The sequence below is a fragment of the Euleptes europaea genome, chromosome 14, assembly GCF_029931775.1.
Source record: "Euleptes europaea isolate rEulEur1 chromosome 14, rEulEur1.hap1, whole genome shotgun sequence".
NCBI classification, from domain to species: domain Eukaryota; kingdom Metazoa; phylum Chordata; class Lepidosauria; order Squamata; family Sphaerodactylidae; genus Euleptes; species Euleptes europaea.
This window is the reverse complement of record NC_079325.1, coordinates 9,523,897-9,531,659: the sequence shown is the minus strand read 5'-3', so window position 1 is coordinate 9,531,659 and position 7,763 is coordinate 9,523,897. Positions and strand designations below refer to the sequence as shown.

Genomic DNA, 7,763 nt, shown 5'->3' with positions numbered 1-7,763 from the left:
CTTTCTTTCTTTTTGCACATGTGTGTTCTCATGATGTCGCTTGGGAACTGGAGCAGCCGGGCAAACAAGCTAGCAGGTTGCCTAGGCAACCATGTGGTCCTCCCAGACTTGCAATTTTTTTAAAGGTCATATTTACATTATGCAAGCCCTGCCTGTATGGCACAGGCAATTTTCTTCTTACTTGGAAATTCCAAGCCAAATTGATCGCTAGAGTTCGGCATCGGGACATTGTTAAGTGAATTACTTGCCCCCCCCTTTTAAAGACTTCTAGTCACTTTCGGCAATCAAGGGCTGTTTTATCAAACTGTCACCAAGGAGCTACAATTATTATTTGGGGAGGGGCTGTGGCTCAGGGGTAGAGCATCTGCTCAACATTCAGAAGGTCCCAGGTTCAATCCCTGGCATCTCCAGTTAAAGGAACTAGGCAAGTAGGTAAAGGTGCAAGCACCGGATCATTCCTGACCCATGGGGTGATGTCACATCCCGACGTTTACTAGGCAGATTTTGTTTACGGGGGTGGTTTGCCAGTGCCTTCCCCAGTCATCTTCCCTTTACCCCCAGCAACCTAGGTACTAATTTTACTGACCTCAGAAGGATGGGAGGCTGAGTCAACCTTGAGCCGGCTACCTGAAACCAACTTCCATTGGGATCGAACTCCAGATTGGACTGCAGTACTGCAGTTTACCACTCTGCGCCACGGGGCAAGTGGGTGATGGGAAAGACCCCTGCCTGAGACCATGGAGAGCCTCTGCCAGTCTGAGTAGACAATACTGACTCTGATGGACCAAGGGTCTGATTCAGTATAAGGCAGCTTCATGTGTTCATGTATTCTGAGCATGCACCCAAACCAACTACAGGCTCCCTCTTAGTTTGGTAAATGTTGCCTGTGCAGGTGCAAAAGAGACACGTCTATGCTGATCTTAATAATGAACAACATAAGAATTCCAGGTCAGTTTAGAATATGAATTAAGTATTGTGAGCTAGGAAAACTCGTATTCCAAGCCACTTATTTCTGGGATTTGACAACATTACTATTACCTCCACACAAGCATGTAGTGAGCATGTGTGGTGCAGATTACAAACTGTAATCTGGAGAACCAGGTTTGATTCCACGCTCCTCTGCATGAGCGGCGGACTCTAATCTGGTGAACTGAGTTGGTTTCCTCACTTCATCACATGAAGCTTGCATGGTTGACCTTGGGCTACTCACAGTTCTCTTTGAGCTCTCTCAGCCTCACCTACCTCACAGGGTGTCTGTTGTGGGGAGGGGAAGGGAAGAAGATTGTAAGCTGGTTTGATTCTTCTTAAAAGGTAGAGAAAGTTGGCATATAAAAACCAACTCTTCTTCTATTACCTCCACACTTCCTCCCTCCCTGCCATTCCTAAAGCAGATTTATAGAATTTCTACAGAATGTCTGCCTTTAAATCCCATAAATATGACAAATAGTACAATTTAATATGCTGTTATAAGTGATACAATTTTGTTATTAAAGCACTAAAGTTTAGGTTTGATAGGAAAGTATTACATATTCCAATTTCTCTCACTCCCCCCATTTTTTTTTTAAACAAACATCTCTTCTTATGGCTTCAACATTTCTGGAAATTTTGCATCTCTAATCATGCCTCAAATCGGAACTCATGACATCTTCTCATGTTACTTTAGGAGAGTTGGGATTTTATTTATTTATTATGGATATTTTCGACTTATATCCTCTGCCCAAATCGCATTCCAAATTGATTTGTCCAAGATTAGCAACTGGACGGCACTTAACACACACACACAGAGAAGCAACCGCAAGGGTTTCCTGGTACACAATATCTAGGGTTGCCAACCTTCAGGTACTAGCTGGAGATCTCCTGCTATTACAACTGATCTCCAGCCAATCGAGATCAGTTCCCCTGGAGAAAATGGTTGCTTTGGCAATTGGACTCTATGGCATTGAAGTCCCTCCCCTCTCTAAACCCCGCCCTCCCCAGGCTCCTCCCCCCAAAGTCTCCAGGTATTTCCCAACCCGGAGCTGGCAACCCTAGCTATAGCAGCTCTGAACCTTGCCACTTGGTTTTGTTTTTTAAAGGACCCAAAAACAAAACAACGCTCCAGAAAATGGATGTTCCATTCCACACTAATGAGGATGCAAACCCATAACTCATGGGGAAGGGGGGGATGAAAGAAAGAAGACATCAGTAAGATATGGACTTCTCCGTAGTTATATTATCCCGTTGCAACCCATTATGGAGTCGTTAGTGGGCAAGTCATATTTTTATTGTTAACTTTCAAACAAATCATCCCGCTTGACACAATGAAAAATCGACAGCAACGTTCATTTAAATCCAGCAGCTTCTTTGGAAAATAAACTTTCAAGTTGGGAGTTTTTTTTCCCTTTTGCGCCCTCTCTAAGCACCAGTTCTTTTAAATGAGAACCTGCCCCCCCCCACTTCCCTGTCCCTTACACACCTGTGGTGGCCTTGCTTGTTAGGAATGGAGCTCAGGTCCATCTGCTGGGCTGCAAAGCAGAAACTCCCAAGTCATCACTCAAGAGGGCTGCCAACTTGGAAGGCTTGGAGGGGAGTGGGCATGCTCATTGAGGATAGGGCTACCTATAACTACTAGTCAAAATGAATACTTGTCATGATACATACCTATTCTCTCTAGTACCAGAGGAGCATGCCTATTATATGAGGTGCTGTGGAACACAGGCAGGACAATGCTGCTGCAGTTGTCTTGTTTGTGGGCTTCCTAGAAGCACCTGGTCAGCCATTGTGTAAACAGACTGCTAGACTTGATGAGCCTTGGTCTGATCCAGCATGGCCTTTCTTACATTCTTATGTTCCTTCCTTCCTTCCTTCCTTCCTTCCTTCCTTCCTTCCTTCCTTCCTTCCTTCCTTCCTTCCTTCCTTCCTTCCTTCCTATTCTCTCCAGGAACAGAGGAGCATGCCTATTATCTTAGGTGCTGTGGAACACAGGCAGGAGAATGCTGCTGCAGTCGTCTTGCCTGTGGGCTTCCTAGAGGCCGCTGGTTGGCCACTGTGTGAAAAGACTGCTGGACTAGATGGGCCTTGGTCTGATCCAGCAGGGCCTTTCTTATGTTTTTAATACAGGCAGAATAATGCTGCTGCAGTCATCTTGCTTGTAGGCTTCCTAGAGGCCCCTGGTTGGCCACTGTGTGAACAGATTGTTGGACCTGATGGGCCTTGGTCTGATCCAGTTTAAGTTTGGGCTGTTAGCAATAGAGGGGGAAGGACATTCATAAACTGGACAAACAGAAAGCTGCAACAAACAGCTCATGCATAAGTCTCTATTCAGAATTTGGGAATTAAAGAAAGTGGGGATATAGTCCGGAAACAAGGGCAGATTACTTGGAACTCCAAACTTAGGGGTGCAATTCAGAAGGAAAGAAGTTCAGAAGCACCCACACACCAGAGAAATTTTGCTAGTCCTATCAAATTATTTTCACTTCCCTGGAAATTTCTCGGCTGCTTTGCCCAAACTGGTACCTACAAATGAGCCTCAAAAACTTGCTTTAAATGAAACTCACTGGCAACCCTAGCATATAATATCTGAACCAGGGATTTCTCTAGCAAGGCACTTTCCAGCATTACTTCATATCAAACGGAATTGAACCATGCCCTAGAATAAAGCTCTTTTGCAAGATGACTGTTTCAGAAATCATCTGTATTCTACCTATCCGTACTCCTTTCAATCTCGTCTGTGGATTGTTGGGGCACTTTAGTGTCATACTAAGCAAAGCTCAAATTGAACTACGCTGGAATCTCTTAAACAGCTGCCAAACTCTGCTAGCCAGTAAGCGGCATAGATGTAGCATACTTTCTATATCAGAATGTCAAATTCAGTGCCGGAGTTTTGCTGAAATGGCAGACATTCCTGAGTGTATGAGAATAAAAGAAAGTGTGTGGGGGGGGAGAGTTCCTCTAAAAAGATATGATCTTTTTTATCAATTATTGGAGCGCTTTACAAACGCTAATGGCAATTGACTTGCACATGTCTTTTGTGATGGATAGCTTTTTTCAAAGATGCTGCCAAGGCTTTTTTGTACATGCGGTAAACATCAGGTTAGGACGTCCGTCCTCTTTCGTCTAGTTGTTAATTTCAAAATTAGAACATAATTTCAACCCCAGCCCCAAGAGTTGTACTGTGTCATTCTTATTATTATTGGTGAACACTAGCATTTTGCATGTTTGCAATTCTTTTCCAACACCACCATCACCCATATCAAACATCACGCCTTTGTAGAACTGTGTTAGATAACTGGCCAAATCCTGCCCACATCACAATGCTAGTTATCTTCCCCCAGGTCTAAACTACATGACACATTTTTTGGATGAGCCCCGGATGTGACTTGCTTTCCCCATAACCATGCAGCAGCTATAGGGTTGCCAAGTCCCTCTTTGCCACCGGCAGGAGATTTTAGGGACGGAGCCAGAAAAGGGTGGGGTTTGGGGAGAAGATGGACTTCAATGCTATAGAGTCCAGTTGCCAAAGCGGCAGTTTTCTCCAGGTGAACTGGTTTATATTGACTGGAGATCAGCTGTAATAGCAGGAGATCTCCAGCTAGTACCTGGTGGCTGGCAACCCTAGTTAAAGTCCAGATAGGGTTGCCAGCTCCAGGTTGGGAAATACCTGGAAATTTGAGGGGTTGAGCCTGAGGACGGTAGGTTTTGGGAGGGGACAGACTTCAACTGGGTATAATGTAGGGTTGCCAGATCCCTCTTTGTCACCAGCGGGAGGTTTTGGTGGCAGAGCCTGAGGAGGGTGGGGTTTGGGGAGGGGAGGGACCAATGCCATAGAGTCCAATTGCCAAAGCGGCCATTTTCTCCAGGTGAACTGATATCTATTGGCTGGAGATCAGTTATAATAGCAGGAGATCTCCAGCTAGTACCTGGAGGTTGGCAACCCTAAGCAGCTACAGTAAGGTCATTTTAAAAGCAGGCAAGGAGACCAATCTGGCTCAGAATTGTGGCATGCAGGGAGGGGAGGGGAGGGACCTCCGCAGGATATACTGCCATAGAGTCCACGCTCCAAAGCAGCTGTTTTCTCCAGGGGAACTGATCTCTGTAGCCTGGAGTTCAGTTGTAATTCCAGAAGATCTCCAGCCACCACCTGGAGGTTGGATAGATGACAGACAGACAGACAGACAGACAGACAAGCTCAGGTCCCCAGAGGTCCAGAGTCAGGAGTACATATGTGAATGGCCACACATGTACTCCCCCAGGGTCTTGGGGTAACAGCTGAACACACTCTGTGCTTTAAGACAAACCCAAGCTTCCATATCATAAACTTTGACTCAGGATTTTGAATACTTACGCCCATTAGCAATTTATAGACTTGAGTGACGAGTGTGATATCACAGGCATGGGATGCACACAGCTCTGTGAATAGCTTGGGACACAGATAAGGAGGAATTGGATGGGGTTTACAGAAACTGTCCAACAAAACCACCCAGGCAATATTTCCAGAGCAGCCCGACAGGAAGAGCAATTCACCCATGAACGATAAGAAGGAAGCTTTGCTTGTACAGTAATTCCCCTGGCTTAGTACCAGAGATGCAAGCCCTTTTTGATATTCAGGTAACTGAACGTCTCCTCTGCACACACAAAGATTATATCTTGTTCTTACCGGTATGGGACATTGACTTTGAGAATATCAAAACCACCTCTATGCCTGCAGCGCCTCTTCTCCCTAAACAAAAGGGACAAAAATCGAGTGAAGTATGACAGAAAAGGAAGATGTTTTCTTCCAACAAGACAGGGGAATTAGCTCCCTTAATAAACAGGCCAGGCTAGAAGAATATATAATAAGGCGCTTTCATGCAATTCCTTGAAAAAGCTGAGGAACTCCTGGTAAATGCGGCAGGGCACTTTGAGGAAGGGAGGTGGGAACAAGGTGAGAGGCCAGATTCTTCAATGACCATGGAAGGTGTAAAATGCCTCCATTTTCAACTTGATTTCAGGACAAAGTAGATGAGATGGCAGCAGGCCTTTATGTCAGAACTGAGTTGCTGTACGGCCCCTATAAAGCAAACTACAGCAAGGGCTATTTGGGGCAATGGGTGGGGTTGCAGAAAAAAAGTCTATCCCCTTGCCTCGGGGGGGGGTGTTGCTAGGGTTGCCAGTTCCAGGTTGGGAAATTCCTGGAGGTTTTGGGGGTGGAGCCTGGGGAGGGTAGGATTTGGGAAGGAGAAGGAGGGAGTGACCCATAAAATTGGACCCCCTGACCCAATCTTCACCAAACTTTGGGGTTCATGTAGGAAGAGTCCCTTGAAGCTACCCTGAAAATTTGGAGACTCTGCCTCCAAAAATGCCCCCACAGGAGCAAAATCCCCATAGACTATAATTAGGGCAATTGGACTCTATGCATTGAAGTCCCTCCCCAAACCCCTCCCTCCTCAGGTCCACTCCAAAAACCTCCTGCCGGTGGCGAAGAGGGACCTGGCAACCCTAACTATAATGGACCCTAATTTTTATTTTCTGTAAACCCAGAAATAAAGCCGAAATACCCCTTTACAGGGGGGCGGGGGGGGGATGGACCCAATAAACCCAAACCTGATATTTACCATTAAAAAAAAAACATTTGCACAATCCTGGCCCATGCACATAAATGGTAAGTGTCTGTTTCACCAGATTCTCTGGTTACAACGAGGATACTCATGTTGCATCGGCCTCTTTCTGGCTGGCTGCTCAATGGGAGAGTGAAGCAAAAAATCGCAAAAAAATAATAATGCAGCAACACTCAACAGGGTACTTGAAGGAGAATTATTGGTTGAAATACACCCTGCTCTTGCCAGGCTTCAACACAACCTTTTCCTTCAGAGTGACAATTACAAGTTCTCCTATTTCGAAAGGTTCTTCCACGGAGGTCTAGATTACAGAGGAGGGATATTCTGCATGAACTTGAATGAAACAAAGGCACCTTTTCAAACAGAGAACTTGTAATTCCTGGGGAAGACCTTATTTTCATCAAAAAAAAAATTCCAGGCACTTTATGGGTTGAATCCGGACTAGCATATCGGTCTGTCCAAAGATTTCTGCTCTCAGAGAACAATTTTCCTGCCTCTCCTTTCCTTTGGCTGCCCAAAGTCTTGTTCCTGGGGGTCCCCTCTCCTATAAGAACAGGACTTCATGGGACATTTGCAGCCTGGGAGAGGATGGGGGAGGCAGAAAAACGGTGCTCTGCGAGCAGAAATCCTTTTGCCTGTGGAAATTTCTAGTTTAGGTCCAAGCCTATTTCTTGAACCAATAAATACTTCTTCTAGCAGCAGCTCAAAGATTCTGTTTCCTTTTGCTCATCTGGCCAAGTTCAGACATGGGATTGAGTTAGGATTGCAGGCAGTGCCTAGTAACTGGAGGGAGAATTGTGGGAGGGCAGAGTCATGGTAATCTTACTATAGAGTTTCTGGCAATTCCTAGAACTACGCTGGGTAACGCTAGTAATCTCCAGGAACTCTATGGGCATCACTTCCTTTAGGTAGATGCAGGGTTATTTTTCCTTGTAATTCTTCTCCCCAGGACTCTCATGCCCCTCTATTTGGTCCCACTCTCCCCACAACTGATCAGGTCAGCTTTGGGAGCAAAAGCTGAAAATACCTGGAGGTCTAAGTGGGCAAAGGGAAACCCTAGAATGACTGTGCATTGCTCAGCTTGGGGTTCAGGGAGCCCTGACTCTCACTGTAACCCCATAATCGTGATATTTGTGTCATTTCAGATTTGCCAAAGTTTTTTCTTCTTTTTATTTTATTTTATTTTAA

At 45.4% G+C, this 7,763-nt stretch overlaps 1 non-coding gene across 1 annotated transcript; it reads left to right on the top strand.

The window, feature by feature from the left end:
* Positions 1-338: 338 nt before the first annotated feature.
* TRNAV-AAC (transfer RNA valine (anticodon AAC)) lies at positions 339-410 on the top strand. Its single transcript has one exon. It is a non-coding gene; the product is annotated as a tRNA-Val (tRNA).
* Positions 411-7,763: the final 7,353 nt, after the last annotated feature.